Genomic DNA, 8,830 nt, shown 5'->3' on the forward strand with positions numbered 1-8,830 from the left:
GACAGTCGAGCTAGGGTGGGGGCAGTGAGCATTCCACGAAGTCGCAAATGTCGCCTTCTTATGTCTGTCCGCAGTCACCATCCAGGGCACCTTCAAGGGCTAATTCCTGCAAGCGCGAGAACCTGACACCACGACCATTGTGGGCACATGGGACACCCCACAAAGGAGGTCCCATGATGTTGCAGACAACAGTTTAGCACAGGTGACTCAGCACATAGCTCACACAGGTGACTCGGCACCTGGCTCACAGAGGTCACTCAGCACCCGGCTCACACAGGAGGCACCTGGCTCTCACAGGTGACTCAGCCCTTGGTTGACATAATCCTGATAATCATGATTCATGGGCAGATAGCCCGTAGGTGTCCACTGCACATTTAGTCATTTGTTTCCACTTTCCTGTCTTGTGCAACATGCTTAAATAGTGGACACATCTTTCTAAAACCAATCTCTTATGACGTCGTCTAGCCATTCTCTGTTAGGTTTTCCTCTCTTTCGGGTTGCTTCCATTTTTCCGAACTCACTTTTAATTTTCCTGTTGTTCATCCGCCATGTGCGAGTCCACATAGCGCCAGTTTCCTTCTCATCACTGCCTGCATCGTCATCAGGTTGTCTTCTTTCATGTACAACCCTTTTCTTACTTCTATGTTGGTCACTCTTTTGGTCCAGTTTAGATTCAGTATCCTTCTATAGCAATACATTTCTAACGCCGGAATCTTATCTATATCAGTCTTGTTCAATGCCGAAGTCTTGCAGGCATACCAAACTGGACTGAACATGCATGTTAAGACGTTTAGTTTGTAGCTGATTTGCTAGTTTCTCAAGTTATTTTATCCTGCCATTACTCGTTTTGGCTTGGTGATCCTCACTCTTATGTCTTTCGTGCAGTCATTGTCCATGTCAGTAGACTTCCCAAGTATACCCAAGTATACACATTCCTTTACCCATGAGAGGTTTTTAGGTTAGATCGCGCAAATGTGTCCTTAAGCCTGCCGCCACCCGAAACAGCCAATTAGAAAGGGTTGTCAAAAAAAATAATGCCAATTCTTAACGAATTGAATCGTTAATGAGCTGGTTAGGGGATATTTCAGGCTGGACAGTGTCCCATTCTAAGCATGCAAAGCCCCTTTAACTCAAGACAAGGCGAGGGATGGGGGATAAACATGGCTGGGGCACGTGGTCATCCTGTGTACGTTTCCACCATTGTCGACCCAGCCTGGGCTGTACAACGGCCAACAAAAGGCTACATAGGCTCATCAGGTTAATTCTAGCTTCAATAACAATGTCCATTGTCGTTTTGTTTGTGTCTCGTAGTACAATTCCGTGCCAAAGGCCGCGATGACACACTCCACCAGCACCTACAAGACGAACCTGATCTTGTATTCGATCCCCCGACTACAAACCCTCCCAGCTCCAGTGTTTATGTGAGTTCACCATCACAAGACAATCTTATACAAACGGCCCACTGATTAGTATTAATAATTTGGCAACTATGTGGTTGCGTTGTCCTCCGTTGGACGTCCTCTCTATAAGAGTATCGTAGATTAATTCCACGCGACGCCTCGTTTACACTTCCATACCGTCAACCTAGATGATGTTTTAAAAGTGGCATAGCTCCTAAGTGGCTTCTAAATTATGGGCCCTCCTTTGCCAGTACCAAAATATGATAATAGGTTTTCCCCCTTTATTCTGGCAACAAAACAGGTGTTAAGATTACTATATTTTGCCACTGGTAAAGGAGGTCTCATAGTGTAAATGCTTATGTGGGGGTCGCTAGCCCCCGAGATCCCTCCCTCAATAATGCTAACGGCCGGGCTAACATCATCGATCGCCCCCCCGCTGCTAAGCGAACCGCTGCTAGGTTCCTCACCCATGGTGTGGGAGCCGTCGCCCGAGGATTCCCCTCCACCGCGGGTCCGCGTAGTAGGCATGGTTAGATACCGCGTAGTATTGTCCCCTTTACGCTACCACGATACCTCCCTTTCCTAATCGCGTACCTGCGACCCACACGGAGCGAACGTACGCACACACACACACACCGCTTCGTGCACTCCAACTCCACACGGACTACTCAAGTTACGATCGCGCACCTGTATCACACACGGAGTGAGCACACACGACACCCACTCTCGCACCGCTCTGCGCAGCGCTCCCCCGAGGCGAGCCGCAGCACTACAGAATCACTGCGTACAAACGCGCACCCACACACTCACACTGCACGACAAGATCACGCGAGACCACGCTTCGCTATTAATGATTATTTGCTACCTGTGAATTGATGATTGAATCAGTGAGTCGACGAGGCTGGCCTATTCCACCCAAACCTGTACCTATTCCCTATTTATCGGCTTACGCTACCCTACTTCACCTCCCCACTCACTGTTTGGTGCCCGCGGAGGTTCGCTGCTTTCTGCGCTAACAGCGCACCTCGATGCGTCGCATGGACGTCCGGGTCGCTGGCTGGAGCTGCTGCTGGTCCGCTGGCCTGGAGAGAAGAGAGCGATTTCCCCTTTGCGCTCCCTATTTATCCTCCCTACCTCAAAGGGATCCGGCTCTGAACAATGGGCTCGCGATCCTCTGGCACGCGCACGGCGGTTCCGGGCACTGTTGATATGCTAATCAGTGTGCGGCGTGCAAGGCGTAAATCCTAATTAATCCCTTACCCTTCCTAACAATGGGGCCTGCGCGCTCAAGCGTAATGATCCCAACCCTCCATGACTATCCGCCAGAGCCCATGCGGTCCCGCTATTCATGCTGTCCCCTCCCTCCTCCGCCTGTCTCGTTGACCCGTGGGGGTGTGTGTGGGGGGAAAATGCGCCTCAACCGCGGTGGCCGAATGCCCCATGCCGCGACCATACCATATTAAGGCTGGTCGCAGCGCCGCGGCGCAACGTAGCACGGGGGAGGTCGTCCAATTCCCTGATCGCCGGAAACCGTGAGAGTTAACCCCGATAAAGGGTTCTCGGATAAAAACCGGTCGGCCAGGTGACCTCCCCGTCCAGCTCTATGGGTGGGGGAAAATGCGTGCGGGTGTGTTCGTGTGAGGTGAGGTGAGGGGGACGCGGGGTTGGCTCCGTTGCTTGGTGGTGGCGAGGTCGGGGATTTGGGCGCCTGCCGAACGGCTTCGTGGCGGCGGCATCACATAGCCCCCTGAGGTGCCAGTCCCCGTCCCGGGTTGACTGGAGCACCTCGCTTGGGCCGCGCCCACGAGGAAACGTTGCGGGGTCCGGGGGATCCGTCCGGACCTGGTGGCTGGCCTCGGGGCGGGTGGTTTCGTCCTCTGTAGCTCCTGCGGCGGTCTCCTCCTCCACTCCAGCGGCTCTCCCCGTCCTCCGACACCTGTGGGCTGGGGCACAAACTCAGCAGCGGAAGGGTTTAGTGGCCGTCGTCCGCGCCGTCTCCGGACTGGATCGGGGCGTCTCGGGGGCCCGGCGGGGCCCATGTAGTGTGCGAGGCCCCCCAACACGAGGGGTGCGGGTACTCCGGGATTTCGGGGCCTTCGGATGACGGGGTCCTCTCTCACCGGGGCCGCTTTCCATGGTTTTAAGCGGCGGACATTGACCACCGTCTCTCGACCCCTCTCCCCGCCATAAATTAGTACCGTCCAGGGGGATATCTGCCGCACCACGGTCCAGGGTCCCCGCCAGTAGGTCGTCAGTTTCCCCACCTGCCCGGCCCCGACGCGAGGGGTGTGTAGCCACACCTTAGCGCCTGTCAGGAATAAGGGGGGTTCCATGCGGGGTCGGGTGCCCTGTTCCTGCCGCCAATGCGCGGCTTCCCCTTGCGGGTATGCTCGGCCTCGGGCTTCTCGCAGGGTCTCCAACAGGTGTTCCACGGGGCGGCTTCCCTCCTCCAGCTGGGGGGAAGGGACGCCGAATAGCAGATCTGCGGGGAAACGAGACTCACGGCCGAACATCATTAAAAACGGGGTTTGTCCCGTCGACGTGTGTACGGTGGTGGCGTAGGCGAAAAGGGCGTAGGGGAGGTGTTCGTCCCAATCCCGTTGATTTGCGGCCGCCATACGTTTGAGTTTCCCCGCTAGGGTCTGATTCATGCGCTCTACCATACCGTTCGCTTGGGGGTGGTACGCTGTGGTTCGGTCCTTCTGGATTCCGAATTCTCGGCACAGTGCCTGGAACAGCTCGGCCTCGAACTCGCTACCCTGGTCGGTGAGGACTCGTTCTGGGATCCCGTGCTTGAGTACGTAATGTTCCACGAATGCCCGGGCCACCACCAAGGCCGTTTTATCAGGGATGGCCACTGCCACGGGGTAGCGGGTGAAATACTCTACTGCGACTAGAATATACCAGTTGCCTCGATGGGATCGTGGGAATGGCCCCTGTAGATCGATCCCGACCAGCTGATTCGTGCGGCTGACGCGGAACGGCCTTAGGGGTACCTGGTATCGTGCCGGTTTCGGCCCGCACTGCTGACAGGCGCGGCAGCCCTGTACCCAGGCCGCCACGTCTTGTGCCAATTTGGGCCAGAGATACTGGCGACGCAGGGTCTCTCGAGTGCGTCGTTCCCCATCGTGGCCCCCGAGTGGGTGGTCATGCACCAGCCGTAGCAGCTGGGGTCGCACCTGGGCAGGAACACAGATGCACCCCGGCTGGCCGACCTCGGTTAACTCCCGTACCACTCCGTTCTGCACACACAACCGGACATACAAACCGCTCCAGGGTCCTGGTAGGGCGCTCTTTTCCTCCCGCAATGCCGCCTCCACTGCCGCCAGATCCGGATCTCGCTGCTGGGTCTGTCTCAGCTGCTCGTCGTTTAGGCCCGGGAAGGCGCAGCCGACGTCCTCCTGGATCCGTCCGATCGGGTCCCGGGCCGCGGGTCCCGCGCTTGCCGGGCGGTCGACGGGATCCTCGGTGCCACCTGTGAGGGTCTCTGTGGCGCACACTGCACTCTCTCTCGCTGGGGGGGGGGGTCAGTGGCCGCGGCCTCTCGGGGGTCCGTTGCCTGCCGGCAGCGTCCCCCCTTGAAACACGGGCAGGCCTCCTCCGCCCTTGTCTCGGCGTACACCGTGGGCCGCCTCGACAAGGCGTCCGCGTTTGCATGCGTCCGGCCAGCCCGATACTCGATTTGCAGGTTGTACTCCTGCAACTGCGCCAACCAACGGGCCATCTGCCCCCGCGGCTCCTTGAATGTAAGAAGGAACTGAAGAGCATAATGGTCAGTGCGTACGCGACATCTCCTGCCGTACAAATACGGCCGGAACTGCTTACATGCGAAAATCACGGCGTACAACTCTTGGCGGGTCACGCAATAGTTCAGCTCGGCCCCACTCAAGGTCCGGCTGGCGTACGCGATGACTCATTCTGTCCCATCCTGTACCTGTGACAACACCGCGCCCAGCCCGCTGCTGCAGGCGTCGGTGTCCAAAATAAAATCAGTGGTAAAATCGGGGAAAGCGAGGGTGGGAGCGTGGGTGAGGTGGTCTTTGAGAGTGGTGAAGGCCGTCTGGCAGGCCCCCGTCCACTGATAGGGGTGCTTAGGGGAGGTGAGTTGGGTGAGGGGGCGTGCAATCTCGCTGAATCCCTTTACAAATCGACGATAATAGGTGGCGAGCCCCAAAAATGATCTGATCTCCGTCAGATTCCTTGGCCGTGGCCACTCCACTACGGCGCGTACCTTCTCCGGATCGGTGCGCACGCCTGCCTCGCTGACGCGATGCCCGAGGTACCCCACCTCGCGTTGTGCGATGTAACACTTACGTGGCTTGAGCTTGAGATGAGCCGCTCGCAGTCGCTGGAACACCTCTCGTAGCCTGGACCAATGCTCAGACAAAGATCTACTGAACACGATCACATCGTCCAAGTAAATCAGGCACTGTTCCCATTGCAAACCCCGCATCACCAACTCCATCAGCCGCTGGAACGTCGCGGGTGCATTGGTGAGTCCGAACGGGAGTACTCGAAACTCGAATCGGGGTGGTGAATGCGGTTTTCGGCCGATCCTCCTCCGCCATCTCCACCTGCCAGTACCCGGACGCGAGATCGAGGGTGGAAAAATATCGCGCTCCGGCGAGGCTGTCAAAAGTGTCGTCGATGCGGGGTATGGGGAAGGCGTCGCCGAGCGTGACTGCGTTTAGTTTACGATAATCGACGCAGAACCGGGTTGACCCATCCTTTTTCGTTACTAGTACCACCGGGGCTGACCAGGGGCTCGCCGAGGGCTGAATTATGTTATCGCGAAGCATGTCCGCAACCGCCTCTTTGATCTGGGTGCGTTCGGGTGCGCCCACTCGGTACGCAGGGAGTTTGATGGGTCGGGTTGCACCGGTGTCAATTTGGTGCTTAACAAGGTCGGTCAGACCCACGTCCGAGTCGTGTTCGCTGAACACGTCGGCATACTCCCGCAGTAACTCGCGCAGCCGATCGGCCTCTCCCTTAGGTAAGTCCGCCCATGGTACATGTAACGCGTCGAGCAGGGGAACGACCTCGGCTCGGGGAGTCGGGCCGACTCGCCAGGCCAGGTCCTACTCACCCTCAGGACGACCGGGGTCCTCAGCCCAGAGTGCGAACACCGAGTCGTTAGAGTGGTGTGCGTGCAGGGGGTGTACTGTGGCTATCGGGGTGCGCTGTCGCAGTATCGCTGGGGTATGGTGGGGGTTAAACATCCGCATAAACAATCGGTCCCCATCTGCGTTTACCAACGTGGCGGATCCCACAACCCCATACCGTTTTGCCAACTCCGGGTGAGGAGTTAGCATTACCTCCCCTGATGGTCGGAGCGCGGGGTCGGTGGGGGATGTTTCCACTGGCACCAGCATCTCGGTGAGCGGGCCGATGGTGACTGCCGTCGCCAGGATAGCGGCCACAGGTGCAAAGCGGAGGCGCGTTGGTTCTCGTCCCAGGAACGGTATCCGCTCGCCGTTGCTCTCCATGGTGGCGCATCGCTGGCGGGGTTGCACGTTGAGTCCCAACCGTTCTAGGAGGTCGGTGCCTGCGATACACTCGTGACACAACGCACTCGACACGTAGAACTCCTGGGTGCACACCTGGCTGCCTATGCGGACCTCTAGGGTGGCTTTCCCCAGCAGCCCCATTCCGGCTCCGCTCGCAGTGTGCAGCGCGCGGTCCGGGGCCTGCAGGTGACGCACGTCGACCCCGATCGCGCTGCAGTGCGCTGCGCTCACGAGCGAGGCCACCGCCCCCGTGTCCAGCAGGATTCGGGTACGCACTCCGTTAACCTCCCCTTCCACCAGCGACGTGGCCCCCGTGATCCCCGCCACCAGCTCCCGTAGCCAGTCGCCAGGAGTCACCGTTTCCGTGGGCGTTGTTGCTGGAATCTGTGTGGAGATCACTCGCTCGCCATTATTCTCATTATCGTCTATTCGTATCGGGACCGCGTCGATTGCACCCCTAGTTGGTCCGCTTTCTAGGGGGCGTTGGAGTTTAACCCCCGCATCTGCCTAGCTCGGGTGATTTCAGGACAGTCTCTCACTAAATGCCCTCGGCGATCGCACATATAACATGCCCGGGGAGGGGGGGCAGCTCCATAGTGGGCCCCCTGCCCACTCCCTCCCCCCCCATTACGCCGCTGTCCACCCTCCGCCTCTAGTCGGGCTACCCTTCCAGATAACCCCCCTACCGTGGCGCATAGGTCCCCCATCTCGGATCGGATGGTCTCAACGGAGGATTGCAGTTTGGTCATATTTTTATTCGTTTCCTCGCGTGCTTGGGTTATCATATCTCCCACCCCGGCCTGTAACCCGGCTACCCACCCCGGGGTGGTCTCGCTGGGTCTCTGGGGCTCCCTTGCCCGTTCCCTTCCTGCGATGGCGAGCTCCTCCTCCTCGTCCGAGAGTAGGCTCGCTACGGCGCACTCTCGTCCCCTCCCTCGAGGCTGCGCGCGCTCACCAGAGAGCTTCTCGTATTTACGCGCGCGCTCGACAAGTGCGTTAAAGGAGAGGCGTGCACCGTCTATATTTGGCTGCCACCACGGGGTGCGTGCCAAATATCGCTGGACCTTCCCGGCGGCGAGGCTCTCAATTACTTTCGCCTCGTGCTCCGGGTACGCGAGCTGGGTCAACATGCGTACGTCCTCGGCGTAATCTCGCAGATCCTCGCCGGGCTGACGGCGGCGTGCCTCTAAGGCCGCCTGCGCCTCCTCCTTGTCATAGGCGCCGAAGCGCCGTTCGAGTTCGCACATTAATTTTTCCCACTGAGTTTGTGCGCTTGCGGGCAAAGCTTCCACAAAGTCAGCTGCTCGCCCATCTAAATGTATCTCTAACTGCTGCAACGCCTCCTCATCCGACCACCCATTAACCTTTTTAGCCCCCCTGATGCTGCGGGCAAACGATTTCCATGATGGAATTCCTTTGCCCGTAAATGTGCATTTGATTTTAACCTGGGTTGGGGGGCCTCTTTCCCTTGGGGGTGCGGGGGATCGTCCCACTTCTGACACCAATATGTGGGGGTCGCTAGCCCCCGAGATCCCTTCCTCAATAATGCTAACGGCCGGGCTAACATCATCGATCGCCCCCCCGCTGCTAAGCGAACCGCTGCTAGGTTCCTCACCCATGGTGTGGGAGCCGTCGCCCGAGGATTCCCCTCCACCGCGGGTCCGCGTAGTAGGCATGGTTAGATACCGCGTAGTATTATGTCCCCTTTACGCTACCACGATACCTCCCTTTCCTAATCGCGTACCTGCGACCCACACGGAGCGAACGTACGCACACACACACACACCGCTTCGTGCACTCCAACTCCACACGGACTACTCAAGTTACGATCGCGCACCTGTATCACACACAGAGTGAGCACACACGACACCCACTCTCGCACCGCTCTGCGCAGCGCTCCCCCGAGACGAGCCGCAGCACTAC

Source organism: Lethenteron reissneri, unplaced genomic scaffold (genome assembly GCF_015708825.2).
Source record: "Lethenteron reissneri isolate LAM-NWPU_2019-01 unplaced genomic scaffold, ASM1570882v1 scaffold_1638, whole genome shotgun sequence".
Lineage (NCBI taxonomy): Eukaryota > Metazoa > Chordata > Hyperoartia > Petromyzontiformes > Petromyzontidae > Lethenteron > Lethenteron reissneri.